The sequence below is a fragment of the Ochlerotatus camptorhynchus genome, unplaced genomic scaffold (assembly GCF_037179485.1).
Source record: "Ochlerotatus camptorhynchus isolate MF236.1 unplaced genomic scaffold, CSIRO-AGI_Acam_v1.1 ptg000154l, whole genome shotgun sequence".
Taxonomy (NCBI): Eukaryota; Metazoa; Arthropoda; class Insecta; order Diptera; family Culicidae; genus Ochlerotatus; species Ochlerotatus camptorhynchus.
The window spans coordinates 538,044-554,014 of record NW_027040644.1 but is presented as its reverse complement, the minus strand read 5'-3'; the positions used below and the strand labels follow the sequence as shown (position 1 = coordinate 554,014).

General features: G+C 45.2%; 1 protein-coding gene across 3 annotated transcripts in view; it reads right to left on the bottom strand.

Moving 5' to 3' along the window:
- Window positions 1-14,683, bottom strand: part of LOC135701299 (serine/threonine-protein kinase GL21140) — a 108,366-nt gene extending 93,683 nt beyond the window's left edge. For 2 of the 3 annotated variants that reach the window (XM_065222037.1, XM_065222040.1), the window contains exon 1: window positions 13,898-14,683. The gene's annotated coding sequence lies outside the window, so the exon portion shown is untranslated. Of the gene's footprint in view, window positions 1-13,457; window positions 13,875-13,897 lie in introns of those variants that run through there. The other variant, XM_065222038.1, reaches the window with a different exon arrangement.
- Between the last annotated feature and the right edge of the window lie 1,288 nt (window positions 14,684-15,971).

The following is a 15,971-nucleotide window of genomic DNA, read 5'->3' as shown; positions in this document are numbered from 1 at the left end:
CAGAGCACTTGAACATTTTTTCAGTACGGTTGAAGGAATCCCATACCGATTTTTTGACGTAGGACTACGTCTTTCGGGAAGATGGGGTTACACTTTATAAAAACCAAAAAAGGAAAGTATGAAAGATTTTGAACGTTAAAAACTTAGTTGCCCCTGGACCAATTTCAATAATTTTATCACCAATCGATCAGAAACATTTCTACGCATCGATAACAATGCTTTCGACTGTTGATTTTCAAATTGAAACTATTGAAAAAGTGGTAAATGTCAAGCATTGTCCAAAAGCTTCGAAATAACTAACAAATCCACCAATTACGTACATTCATGTGCTGCTTCCCCAACACAGTCATCAGAGAATGGTTCCTAGATGAAGCAAGTCGAAGTGACATTCGCCTGCGAACTTCGGGCGTGTACGATAAGGGAGGATGCAATTGCGGAACATTGTGTTGCCAATTCAGAACCACACGCCCCCAACGACAACACAAAATGCTATCCGTTGTTTTCCCCTGGATTTGTTTTCCGTGCTGAGCACCAATGCACCCACACCTGGACACTACCTATCGACCCATCAACTCATAGTCCAGGAACCAACGGCTTTACTTCCCTGATCAGAGATGTAGAATTTCCCGGCAGCGCCGACTGGGATTGAACCCAGGCCTGCTGGTACGCTTACAACTACACCACGGGCGCCGCTGCTCTCCAGAGTTGTAATCTTGCAACCAAACTTGAAAGCAGGGGATACTCTATATAAATTCTATACTAACTCTTTTCTGAAATGAACTTGGTGGCCCTGAAAAGGGCCGTTTTGTTACGTTGGCGATAAATTTTAACCTCCGAAACCGTACAGAGTGCGTCCCTGTTGCTTCAGAGCGTAGACGACATCCATGGCCGTGACGGTTTTGCGCTTGGCGTGTTCAGTGTAGGTGACGGCATCATATATCATATTTTCTAGGAACTCCTTTAGCACACCTCGGGTTTCCTCGTGGATCAGACCGGAGACACGCTTGACACCACTACGTCGAGCCAGACGACGGATGGCAGGTCCTGGATGTTATCACACAGAACTTCCGATGACGCTAGGCGCCTCCTTTTCCAAGACCTTTGCCGCCCTTGCCACGACCAGTCATTGATGCTTGTTGTTGTTGAACGGGTGAATCGAAACTAAGCCAAAAGCGTAGTTAGCAACCTGTTATATAGACAACCAGCTCTGCCGATCCATCTCGCTTCCCATTGGCTATATACAGTCATGGTAATGCAGCTTTGTCGATATTGGGAAATTGCCGTAAAAGCTCTACGCAGATGTTGCCACTGCATGATAATGATAATGTTGACAGGCTACATAGCAAATTCATGAAAATGAGCATTAATTCATAATTTTCATCAAACCTACAAAACGTCCTTTCAATACATCTTTCTAATGGTGTTAGGAAAACTTCATTCCAATCAGACTTCTGTGCATCTTTGAGTTTTCCAGATGGATTTTAATACAAAATATTATTTTTTAATGAATGCTCATTTTCATGAATTTGCTATGTAGCCTGTCAACATTATCATGGTGGCTACATCTGCGCAGTGATGCCATGGTCTGAGAAGGTTCTGCGTGATAACATCCAGGGTATTACTAAGCCTGCCATACCACGTCTGGCTCGACGTGGTGGTGTCAAGCGTATCTCCGGTCTGATCTATGAGGAAACCCGAGCTGTGCTGAACGTGTTCCTAGAAAATATGATCCGTGATGCCATCACCTTCACTGAACACGCCAAGCGCAAAACCGTCACGGCCATGGATGTCGTCTACGCTCTGTACGGTTTCGGAGGTTAAAACTTATCACCAACGTAACAAAACGGCCCTTTTCAGGGCCACCAAGTTCAATACAGAAAAGAGTTAAAATAGAATTTATATAGAGTAACCCATGATTCACCCATTCAATTTGTCACGTAATACATGAAAATGATACAAAAAGCAAATAATGTGTTAGGGAAATAAATTATGTTCTATTTGTAGTCTTATCGATGGGTTAAATTTATTCCGTTTCACTTTCATAAACTGAGAAACCCTCATCGTATGCATTCTCCTGCTGCGCGACATCTTCGAAAACGTCCGAACCGTTAATACAGAGTACAGAGAGTGCAGACTAGAAAATCGAACACAAATTTCGTAATCCTACGTCAACAATGCGGTCGTGTCTTGTACACCAACCTCAAACTTTTTTTAACTTACGTAGAGCATTTTGGACGTGCTCCTTGGTGATTTGAAAAATTCCAAGTTCAAAGCTGTGCGACGGAGTATTACTGAGGGCAGCGTCGATCTGCGTTTGCGTGGTCAATGTATTCGAGATGGTAAATTCATCAAAGTACATGGATGTAGGTAATTCATCTTCCTTACGTTTAGTACGAACAAACGACCAGAAATTTTTCGGATGCGCACGCAAGTTCCTTGGCGTACGATTGTACCGAGCATACTTGTTACTAGCAAGCCCAAAGCGATGCTTCAACTGTTGAGACCTATTGCGACTATATTTACTTCCGAAGCGCAGATCGTCCACGGCGCTTCAATTGGCGAAGGAGAGGCACGTTAGCTTCACCAACGATTTCATCCAGATCCAGCTCAGAATCCAGGAATTCCCAATCGATCGAGGACAGTGCATCGTTTAGCCGGTCGTAGTCTACCCGACGAAAATCAAATTGGTTAGAATTAGGAAGTGGCTCGTGAATCACCGGTAACGATATAGATACGGTGACACCAATAGCCGGGTGTGCGGTGTCAGTATCAACGAGTGATTCGGCTGCGTTGGCAGCACAACAGCTTTGTAACCCAGTATCATTAACCAGTACCAAATCGAGAATCCAAAAATCGTGAGAATCACAACGCCATTTACCTGTGTCAGGCTATGGAAGCAGAATGCATCGTACAACATACTACTAGCTGTCGTCAGTCGAGACCTGCTGGAATCTACTTTGAGACCTCCATCTTCTGAAGATATTCAATGCAACTGTTGGAAAGCGACGGAATCGATAGATGTAATATGCTGCTGGATGAGAAACAGATCATCTCCAACGCTGACGGCACACATGGGAAGCATGATTTTATGAATAGGCTTTCCATATATTTGAAATAGATCATTGACCACATTGGCCGCTCTCGAAACCTCCGGCATGTCCCCAAAGGTACATATAGCAGGGCACAGTTGCATGTTTACACCAAAACATCTTTGCCTGCTTCGTCTGATTGCTGTAAAATCTCCGGGGTTGGTCACTCCGCACAGTGTGCCAAAAATACAAATGGGCACATTTGGGCACTTTCATTGGCCCCCTGGTTAGAAATGTTCATGATATTTAAATTTATTGGCAACACTGTACGATATCTGCGCCTTCTGTGTGCATGTGTCAAAATGTTAATCATTGTTGTTGATACAATCAAATTTTTGGTTTCAAAGCATCAACCGTGAATTTCCGGCCATAGATTCCTCACAGTGCCATATTTTCAAAACATTAGCTAAAAGCCGGTCAAAAGTCAACACGGTATGCTTGCGAGATGAGCGAGGTCATCCTAGTACAACTGTAATCTGGGGGTCGTACTGGAATTCTTCCGGATGGTGCTGGAGTCGCTACCGGGAGACTTCGAGATCGGAGAACCTTCACTCAAGACGATCGAACTGTTCAAGGATCTGGTGAGGAAGGCTTTGGTGTTTCAGAACAGTTGGATCGAAGTTGGGAAGGGGGTGGCATCGTTCCATAAGCTGATTGAAAAGATGACCATGAAGGGACTGCTACTGGTCATAATGCCTATTCGAAATGTGATTAGTGAGTTGGTTAGTGGGGAGAGGTAGACCCTGAAAGGGGGGGGGGGGAGATTCGTGAAGGAGCTGAAATCACAGCCGAAGGAGGAATTGCAAGATGTTGATTGGTCAGTTGTTGGGCTTGAAGGTGAGCTTCTGAAAGTCGACATCGGTGAGTTGGTTGAAGGATAGGTTTAGCACTAGTAACTGACATCGATGAATTCGCCTTCTATGATCACTCGGACCATGTTCGGAGGTAGAATCTTTACCGGTATTTGCTTTCCTACCATCGGCAGCCCCCAGCTTTTACAGGTGTTCTCTGGCCGGCACTGCTTTTCGTCAGAGACATCATACTTCTCTTCATTTGTCAGATCGTTGAACTGTCTGACCATGTGGACATATTAAACCCCACATCCACCAGGGAAGTCTGTTTCCGGTTGAAACTCCCACTAGAACACTGGCGACGCATCTATGACTGAATCGATGGCTTTCGGGAGAAACTCCTCCCGGAAGCGTTTATCAGAATCTGAAGAGCATCTAGACCAGTTTCCTCTGATGATGCACGCTCCCTTCGTCTACTTACCACCGTCACTTTGTGGTTCATCCGAGTCCTCACCATACTCCAATCCAGTAGAAGTTATTGTCCTGTCGGAAATTGGAAGTGCCTCCCCCGGAGAACGTTCTCGCAAGAAGCTTCGATTCGGTGCTTGTTATTTTGTTTCTTCAAAACAAAACATGTGAACTGTCAAATTAACCGGGTTGCCAAACATACCATTATGGAAACAAAAAATTCATTCTGATGACACTCTCGGCACTGCCGGCACATGTGAGGCACACTGAGAAAAAACAATAACTACGTGGTCTTATTAATCTTATTTGTTAACTGCAGCAGGAGCTTGTGTTCTGTGTAGGAATAGGAATTTGAGCGGGGTTCTCTCTTTTTATACTCTTTAGTATGAAGCGCTCGACATAGATGGCCCACAGCGACTCACGAAGAGCTACTGATTCCGATCAATAGCGGTGCAGCTTCTTCTTCTTTCTTTGGATGCTCATGTGAGCTGCAGCTTGCTGCTTCCAGACAGCCTTTCGTTGTGTACTGGATAACACCATCACTCACCACGCGGTGATTGAATGAACACCGTTTGGTGAGACCGGATGGAATTTAACTTTGAAATCTGTGTTTGGGAAATCGCTTTTCGCATGCAATCGGTGATAATTTAATTATCAAAGCAACAATTGCACATTCGTGCAATTTTCAATAGCGACATTTTGAAAAATGTTAAAGTCTTGAACTGAACAGATGCGTAGCAATATATCTGATAGATTGGTGATAAAATTATTGAAATTGGTCTAGGGGCAGCTGAGTTATGAGCGTTCAAAATCTTTCATAATTTTGTTACATGTTCCATTTTCGGTTTTTACAAAGTGTACTCCCATATAGAAACCACAGACGTAGTCCTACGTCAAAAAAGTTGGCGAAAAATACGTGTGTAGAGTTACCACCACCAAGTTTAGAAGCCTAATAACCACACTGCCTAAACAATTGTAGAGTATGCTCTTTTCTTTGTTGATTTATTCTCCTCGGTTCAAGGACTGTGCTCAAAAAATGTAACAGACAAAATTATCACCAAAAATTCATTTTAAGTTGGAACTCTCAGGGAATAAATAAACGCATATTAGCTATGTTTTTACAAAGTTGGTTTATTCTACATCCTCTTCTAGGCTAAGTGCCCGCACCTTGGACTTAACGCTACTCATCAATGCCTAATTTACGCCATCTTTCTTACACACTTTAATCCACTCTTTCTTCGAATCCTTGTCGTTTTTGAAGACCTTCCCTGTTTTCCGGAGCTTGCCCTTCATAATCGCCCAGAATTTCTCTATTGGGCGAAGTTCTGGCAAGTTTGACGGATTTTGGTCCTTCGGCACAGAAACAACATCGTTGGCTTCGTACCACTCCATCACCGGTTTGCGTAATGGCACGATGCCAAAACCGGCCAAAACATAGTGTCACCTTCGTGGGGCTGAAGGAAGGACAGCAGCTGGAGGCATTCTTCTTTATATATTTGACCGTTGAGGGTGCCGGTCGTTATGTACGTTTGCTGAATTTGCCGCACCCACAGATCGCCTGCCACACTAAGCACTTCTTGGCAAATTTGTCGACCATCTTCTTCTGGAACTTCTCCGGAACATCCCGGCGGAACTTGCCGACGAAAAACTCCAGGCCGGGGATCTGCTTGGCGTCCGCTTTAATGTACGTCTCGTCATCCATTACGATGCATTTCGGCTGCACCAACCAACCACTTCGGAACAGCTTCCTCGCGCCGAATTTGGCCACCGTATTCTGTTTATCGGTTCGGTTAGGCACATTCCTTACCTTGAAGACATGAAATCCGGCCCACTTCATTGTCTGCTGGACGAAACAGACGGAAGAATTGACCTTCTTGGCCACGTCCCCAATCGAAAGGTTCGGATTGCACTTGAAGTAATCCCTCACCTTTCTTACGTTTACGGGGTCGTCTGGGTCTCCTGGGTCTCCCCCCCCTAGAGGCCTCCTACGAATTCCGAAATGCTGACCACGACAGTATCGGGGAACTTCTTTCGAATTTGGACTGGCACAGGATACTCGTCCCTGCCGATGTCAATGCAGCTGCCTAAACGCTCTCGCATATTTTGGCTAACGTCATTGAGCGACATGTTCCGAAAAAAGTTCCTAAACAAGGTAATCATCATCCTTGGTAAACAAGTGAACTCCGTATGTTAAAGTTTTCCAAAAGAGCCGCACTAAGAAAATACACCAAGTGCCATTATGCGAGGATCTATCATGCGTATCAACGAACTAGTTGCCAATGTTACCGGCGTTATCAACGAGATGTTCAACGGAAGCTTCGATCTCACCCGAAAACTTTTTGGAATTATGTGAATGAGCAACGAAAGGAGTCTGGCCTTCCATCGGCTATGGTACTGAACGGCGAAGAAGCTTCATCCCCTCAGGACGTTTGCCGTCTGTTCCCAACCAAGTTTGCGAGTGTATTCTCGGATGAGAACCTACCTGACGAGCACGTTTCTCTAGCAGCAAGTAATGTTCCAATGTCTGGTCAATCTTTGGCAGCTAGCAACATCGACCTCGCTATGATAACTAGGGCCGCTTCGCAACTGAAGTCTTCATTTAAGCCTGGACCTGACGGAGTTTCTTCCGTTTTTCTCAAGCAACACATCGATAGCCTGCCTTCTGTTAGAAATGTCCCTCTCGAGGTGTTTCCTTCCTGCTGGAAATCAGCTGAGATGTTTCCAGTGCATAAGAAGGGCTGCAAAAGAAACATCGACAACTATCGCGGCATCATACTGTTGTGTGCCATGTCTAAAGTGTTCGAGATGGTCGTTATGGGACCATTAGTCTCTCACTTCAAGCCGCACTTGAGCGAAGACCAAGTTTTCATGGCAGGGCGGTCGACTACTTCGAACCTTCTGTGTCTCACCTCGTACATTACGGAGAGTATGACAGACCATATGCAAACGGATGTCATCTACACTGACCTATCAGCCGCCTTCGACAAGTTGAACCATCCTATAGCGATCGCCAAACTGGATAGGCTCGGTATAAACGGCAGTCTCCTAGGATGGTGCGCATCCTATCTATCTGATCATCAGTTGGAAGTTGCAATCGACGACGGGTATTCCGCAAGGTAGCCACCTCGACCCGTTGATATTTCTTGTGTATTTCAACGACGTCAATTTCGTCCTCGGCGGTCCACGACTGTCGTTCGCAGACGACATGAAAATCCATCTCCGAATCCGAGCCACCGCTGACTGCCACCTTTTTCAACTCCAAATCAACACTTTTGCTAATTGGTGCCAACTGAACCGCATGGTTGTAAAGGGTGATACGGTCAAAATTTGGTCAATATCAACTTGACGTATTTCTTTCAATTTTGCATTTAAAAAACCTGAACACCCCTCATTTTGAAGGTGTGTGTGTGTAGAATGTTGCTCCTATTTTGATTTTGGAATTCACTCTTCAGTTGTCAAAATGCCGTCCAAGCAAGAAGAGCAGCGTATCAAAATTTTGCTCGCGCATCGCGAAAATCCGAGCTACTCGCACGCAAAGTTGGCAAAATCGCTAAAAGTTGTAAAATCAACCGTTACAAATGTAATTAAAGTGTTTGGGGAACGTTTGTCGACAGCCAGGAAGTCTGTATCGGGGGGAAATCGAAAACCGGAAGCCGCTGAGACGACAAAGAGAGTTGCCGGTAGTTTCAAGCGAAACCCTAACCTCTCTCCGAGATGCCGCAAATAAGCTGGGTGTATCGTCTACAACCGTGCATCGAGTCAAAAAACGAACCGGACTATCGACTTACAAGAAGGTAGTGACTCCAAATCGCGATGATAAACAAAATACGACGGCCAAAGCGCGATCCCGGAGGCTGTACACGACGATGCTGACGAAGTTTGACTGCGTGGTAATGGACGACGAAACCTACGTCAAAGCCGACTACAAGCAGCTTCCGGGACAGGAGTTTTATACGGCAAAAGGAAGGGGAAAGGTAGCAGATGTTTTCAAGCACATGAAACTGTCAAAGTTCGCAAAGAAATATCTGGTTTGGCAAGCCATCTGTACCTGTGGCTTGAAAAGCAGCATTTTCATAGCTTCCGGGACTGTCAACCAAGAAATTTACGTGAAAGAGTGTTTGAATAAACGTCTGCTGCCTTTCCTGAAGAAACACGGTTGTTCCGTAAAAAGGCCATGGAGTGGTACGCCGCCAACAACGTGCAGGTGGTTCCCAAGGACAAGAACCCTCCCAACACGCCAGAGCTCCGCCCAATTGAGAAATACTGGGCTATTGTCAAGCGGAACCTAAAGAAGACCAAAAAACTGCTAAGGGCGAGCAGCAGTTCAAGTCAAACTGGCTTTCTGCGGCGAAGAAGGTGGACAAGGTGGCTGTACAAAATCTGATGGCAGGGGTCAAGCGTAAGGCCCGGCAATTCGGATTTGGAAAAGCGGAAGCCTAACTGAATATTTTTCCTGAATTTTATACTAATTGAACTTGAAAAAGAAATTTAATTGATTTTTTAAATAAACGATTTCACCGATTTACACGCGTTTTCCCTTGACCAAATTTTGACCGTATCACCCTTTAAATCCAACAAAATGTGCAGTAATCACGTTCTCACGGAAAAACGTCCAATTACATTCAGTTATATCCTAGAAGGCGTTGACGTACATCGTGTGAATCACATTAAGGATTTGGGAGTCATCTTAGATTGTCAACTCACATACATCTACTGTTTGAAGTCGCTTTGCTGCTCCCTCGTCCGGTCGGTGTTAGAATACTGCTGCCCTGTATGGAATCCCAATTACCAAAACAGTGTACAAAGAGTAGAGTCTATTCAACGACGATTCATCTGGTTTGCCCTTCGACGATTGCGTTGGAGGGATCCTTATCGCCTTGCAAGCTACGAAAGTCGGTGCCAGTTAAATCACCTGGATCCTTTGTGGAGTCATCCTTTAATCCAGCATTAGGACTAAGCCCCAGTCTGTTGATGTAGAACCAAATAAACAAATAAACAAACTGTTTCGCGATCCACCGGTTGGACTGACCTGGATTTTCCACGACCGCTCCCATATTTTTTTTTTTTTGCCGAAGCACTTCTTGCTTGGAAGCCACCTCGATAGCCACTTGACAGATTGTGACGAGATTTTGCACATGTAAACATTACACTCTAAACTAGTTTTACTCAAAAGAAAGTGTTCCATTTTTTTCGAGTACAATCTTTAGTTAAAAATGTTCACTTGGATGAAGTGGCGTTCACCTGCGCAAACTGTCAGTCGTCAGGGGATTACTACAATCGACTCCGAGCTATTTGAACATGTATACTAGGCTTTAGAGCTTAAAGCGCAGACTCTCCCAACTTTTTTTTTTTTCCTATATTAAATAGACTTTCAGCCTTGGGCTGGTTCGTCTCTGGGAATCCCAGAGGGGGAATTCCCTATTTGAGGGGGGTGGGAATTCCAGAGGGAAATTACCTTAACAACATAGTTTGGATCTCAGAGGGGATTTCCGAAAAAGGACGTGGGGCCCCAGAAACAGAGTTTTTAGCTACGGAGTTTTTAATTTGGTGGTCCTGGAAGGGAACCTCCGAGGGTGGGGCTCCGATAAGGGTCCCTTAGTTGCTTAGTGACTGTCTTAATACTGTCATTTTGTGGGAGAATTCCGTTTTCGTTGCGCTGGTCTGTATAGTTGCTGATGTGGGTGGTTAGTTGTGAGATTCTGGTTCCGAGTGTGATCTGGTATGGTGGTGATGATGATGATGGTGAGTTAGGTGATCAGATTAGATCGAACAGCTCAGCTTCCCGCAGGAAAGCTAAAAGGGCTGTAATTCTGGTAGGATCGTTACCGAGGGCATCGCTGATGCTTCCCGGGATGTCGTAGCGGGTTCTTGGTGCTTCGTATTTAGGACCGTGGCACCGTTTGTGGAATTCGGCATAGATCACAGATCCTATGGAAAGGTCCGTCTCCCTTGTAGTTGTGGGAGATGTTTGTATGATGTGTTCGAAGTCGGGATACTATGACCTGCTCTCGATGTATCGGTGGGTCCGCCCACCTGGAGATGTCTCTTTTAATTTTTCTGATGGCAGGGGTTTCACTGGCCGCCCAATCGCGAGCCCAACCTTCGTTGCTGATTTTTGATACCCATTTTTTGAGGTCCGGACCAGGTACAATTCGCGTGTACTTGGCCATACACCGACCTGAGTTGGCTAGTTGGTCCGCTTTTACGTTACCATGGACCCCGCAGTGTCCAGGTATCCACACAAAGACTGTGTTGTTTGGCGCGTGTTCCTGTATAGGATCCAAGGATGTTTGCTCGTAACGGATTCCAACCACACTAGCGGAGTCGGTGAAGATGGCTATTGGTCGGTCGTCGGGAATAGTGGCTGCAATTAAGGCGGCAATGGCTTCCGCAGAGAAAATGGAGCACTGATCCGGGAGTCTATGGCATTCCGCGAGGTTTGGACCGAAAATCCCGATTCCTACATTTCCCTGGACTACCGAGCCATCCGAGTACCGAATGGTGTATCCTCCGTATTTCCGGTTCTGGAGTTCGAGTACCGTTTGTGCCACCGCTGAAGGATTGGCACCAGCTCTGAATTGGTGTTTGATTGTGTGGTCGGTCAGAATCTTCGGGGCTTGTTCCAACCCCTCGCTCCGACCCAGTAAATCTTGGATATTGGGGGGAGAGTCGGGTTGGATGCTTCCCTGAATGAATTGTTCCCCTCCGTGAGGAGGGAATCTTCCTTGTCGTCTCCTGATGTCTGCTGGTAAAGTTCGATGGCTCGTTGGCAGATAGTTTTGGAGATGAAGCGATCAAAGGGGAGCAGTCCTCCTTCGATGCAAGCAGCTATTCTTTGGGTACCTGGCAAAAGACCCGACCAGATTCGGAGAGTTTGTTGATAGACCGGCGATAACTTTTCGATCAATCGGGGCTTGGCAAGGAACGTAGTTTCGATTCCGTAGGTTAGGGCTGAGTTGATGATGGCTTTCGCCACGTTCAGTCGGGATCTTTGGTTGGCATTTGGATGTCGTCCCGCTAGAGTTTTGAGCAGGTTCATACGCTGTTTGCATACGTTTTTGACATCGTTGAAGTGTGTGTCGAAGGTGAGATATCGGTCAAAGCAGACCCCGAGGATTCGGATAGTTTTCGAATTAGGTCTTCTTTGATGCAGACTTTGGTGCTGAGGACTTGGTATTTTATCGGTGAATCCGAAAGATGTGAGTGAATCCGCTCTTAGTAGCGGATAGCTGGAAGTCGGCCGACGAGGTCCATGCCGATACTTAGGTGATGGCCTGAATAAGCTTTCTTCGCAGTGCCTTCACCGTTTTCTTGACAGCCATTAGGACGATGTCGTCCGCGTAGACGAAGATGAAGATTCCAACTGGTAACCGCGTGAAGACATCGTTCATCCGAATGAGGAAAAGGGTAACGGCGATCACGGAGCCCTGTGGTACCCCTGTTTCCTCCTCGAATGTTTAGGATCGGCGGTTTCCAAGCGTGACTTGGAAGGTACGTTTGCACAAAAAGTTCTGGATGAATTTTAGGATGTGTCCCTTGAGTCCCCATTTCTTCAGCTGGTCGAGCACTCCCGGCATCCATGCCCGGTTGTACTAAATGCGTGTTGGCGGTGGTCTAGAAGATTACCTTCTTCCAGGTAGTCTCCTGTTCACCATCCTCTCCATTATCTTCGATGCGCAGCATGTTAGGGATATCGGCCGGTACTTGTCGACTTCGTGTCCCACAGAGTTTGGTTTGGGGATCGGGATGGTGAGACTGTGCCTCCATTGTTCCAGGAAGGAATCTTATGCCCATTCTTGATTCAGGAGATCTCCGAATTCTCTGCATCTTCGGGGATTTCAATGTCCCCGATCGAGTTGATGGTCGGGTGGTTTTTTCGACAAAACTCCTCGTCGTAACTGTCGATCGATGAAAGCGAAGCAAAGTAGTTCCCGATGGTGTCGACGATTTCAACCGGATCATGGGTAGCCACACCTTCATGTACAATGGTGATACCTTGAGCTTTCCTCTTTCCACTGATTGCATTCACTTTGCTTCACAGGTCGGTTGTCGATTGGCTGGGGTTAATGTCGTCGATGAAGAATTCCCAGCTTTCTTTTTTTGCATCTCGAATAATGTCCCCGCATTCGTTCATCTTCGTTCGGTAGTTCTGGAGAGCGGCTTCCCGATCCGGGTGGTCTACAGGAAGACGTTTTTCTACTCGTTTTGCCACTCGAAATGCCTTTTTCCTGGCTTTGGTGGCCGCTTTGGTGACTCTCCCAACTTTAACTTGATGAATAGGGCTTTCTCTTCCGATAACTTCCACACTGAAAGAACAGCTGCTGCAGCTAGTTGTATCGGCAACAGTTAAAAAGACACTTTCTGGCGTATCAGTCTTCATCAGCTCTCAACTAGAAGATCTTCCGATTTTGTTTTTATTATAGTCACTTCAGCGGTCATGGGTCATTGGTGACTTGTCCGGAGGTGCGATTTGAACTCGTGACTTTGGCGGATGGATGCTAGCCCACTAAGCCATCTTCCGACATGTTCACGGTACTTCTAAAAAGTTCAAAAGTCACTTCACGGAACTTCTGACTAGATTAAGAATCTTCCACTACGGATATTCCGACTAGTTCACGGAATTTCCAATAAGTTCAAGGGTCGTCCGACTAGTTCACGAAACTGCCGGCAAGTTCCCGAAATGTTTTGGTGATTTTACGGGCTACTTTTGGGAACATCATTGGAAAAATTATCAAACTTAAGAGGACTTCAGAAACACTCAGGGATGCAACTTTAAAAACAATCACGCAAATTTATAGGTACTTATAAATAATTTTTCTTGCATTTCATTTTAAAACAGTTTACTAGCATTCCTTGGAAAATCTCATTCCAGAGAAACCAATCATACAAATATTTTATTAATACTCAAGCATTTTTATGATATATACCAAGCGCATTAAACAAGAATTTAGATTTCGCTAGATATAATTGCCCATCATTTCTGGCAACCCTTTACGCGAATGCTGCCTCTACACCGATAAATCCCCCCAAGTAAACTCGCAGTAATCATTCATATTAAACAAATCTCAAACGTCAGATAAAACAAATAAAAATACTATCGCATACATACGGAGTGGACGGATACTACGGTCCAGATTCTTCTCGTTCGCCGTTTCAGAGCGATGCTGGCTGATGATGATAGTAGTGACGATGATGATCACGCTGACGAGTCTACTGGCGATCGTGTTGACAACACACGACGTCGATATACAGTCTCACTATACGCTGCCTACTGTCGATGATGATTAGCTGTGAGAATACCAAAGAATGTCGCTGTGACTGTCCTCCTCCTTCTCCTTCCCCAGTTCCTGTGCCTTTCCTAAATCTTCCGTTCGTTTTCGTGCACGCCCCAGGTTAATCCCTGGTCGCAAGGTATTCACAACGAAAGAAATCACCACCGTATACTTTCACACCACTTTCAACCATTTCAACCATCCATAATGGATTTTTATTTCATTTTGCTCTTTCGCCCGTGCGGACCATCTCCGGACCGGACCCATTGCTGCTTACCGAAAAAAATATATGTGGAAACCGATGCCCGTCGAGAGGACTGCTGCCGCCCGACTGACTGCCTGCTTTGCCACGGCAATTGGGTTGTTTTACTTCCTCTCCCTGGTGCTGCTGCTGCTGCTTCTCCTCTTCTGCTCAATTGCAATTCACCTCCGCCGGAATGGAAAAATCGGAAAAGCTTTCAACTTTTACTAAATTTACGACACGCGATTGCCACTTGGATGGCTCTCGTCCACCACACACAACATACACATACACGGGGGGCGGTGGGAAACACGAGAAAAACAGGAGCCCGATTTTTTCCTCGCAATCACTGACTGGCTGAGGCGTTTCGTTTGTGCGACAAACTTTTCTTTCTATTTCACCTCCTCGTGCCCGTCGCAGCCGCGATAATTTCGATTTTACTCACAAAAACTACGGATAGGTATTCCACCCAGGATCCACGACGGACAAAAACACTACGGTACAATGCGCTCATACACACACGCACGGGAATGATGTCTGCTTCTTCTGTGACACTTTCTGGAAAGATTATGGAGAACACTGAAGAAGGAACCGTCCGCGACGCTACCGACAAGGATCCAGAGTATTTTATTTTCCACGCAGGCTAGGCTGGTGATGAATGCCAACACTTACTATTGAAACAGAATAGCCAACCAATTATTGTTCTATAGTGTGATGATGGCTGGGAGGAAAAACCACGGGCACCGCGAGCGAGTTTACACACGGGAAACAACACACACGGCCGAATCGACAGACAACACAGAACTGAATTTGACAAACTACACCACCGCAGCGACGTCGAAAGACAAACCCGACGATGAAAGGCAATCCACCACAAAGACAGCGATATACGGGTGCACGTTGGCGAAAAAGAGATGCACTGAGCGAAAGATAGCGGTTTCCCTGTACCCCTCCGGTGGGCGGATGCGTGCGGGTGGAAAACGAACGGTTTGCGTCGTGGTGAGAAGAAGAACGTGACGTCTGCAAAAGGCTTTTTTTTTTCTTTTGGATCGAGAAACGTCATATGCAGAAACGTCTTCGAATTTCGAAAATAGGGTTGGGAGATTTTAACACTGAACGAAACTGTCAAGCATAAATCGAATGACTTGACCATTTGGCACAACTGGTTTCGCTGGAAAAGCGGGCAGAAAACCCGTAAAAAAGAACCATAGAGATACAATGAAATGTATTGTACACGGTAACCGCAAAATACCTAATAATGACTACAAAGTAAGCATTTTCGAGGGAGACTGGGACTACCCTGGGTACTGCGAACACAGCCGTTTTTGTTTTGCAAGTCAGCAGGAAACAACTTGAAAATTTTCCGATATCACAAATTGTTTTGCTAATGCACTGCTCACAATTTGCATATACATGCTGTTGAAAGTTCACCCTTTGCTCCATAAATAACGTGTACATGGTGTTGCGAGTGCACCTACCCACATGACTCTTATAAAGTTTGTTTGCATTCTTCCTTCAGCAGTTCGTGCAGGTTCGTTCGTTCGTTACATTGTTTACATCCGAGTATTTGAGCAAGTTTTTTGTTGAAGAATATTAGTAAAAAAATGCCGAAATGACAATATTTTCAACATTGACCACAATACTTTCTCTGCCGACGGGGATTGTATGAGAAAAGTATCACTTTTAGCAGCTCTAGATCGTTGGATTCTTTTTGACAGCACCAGTTGGATTCTTTTTGACAACCATTTCGTGTTTCTCCGCACCACTCAGGGACTACCCATTAAATGAGTAAAAATATATTTATTTTTTATGAAAATTAATGTGATGAGACAAGGGGTAATCAACTCTGCACACTGTGCCGAACTACACCAATAGAATTCCACACATTTTTACTGGCGAATTTACCTGTAAAATTCCACATGATTTTCATGTGACCACACATAAAGAGAATCCACATAGAAGCACATATGAAATGTATGAATCAAATGAATAGTATTTGTGGTTACACATGGCTTTTATGTGTACACATATTACGTATGTGTCCGATTGTTGATTACATTGCAAAAATTCATGTGTGGGATACATAAAAACAATCTTTGTAATTTTATCA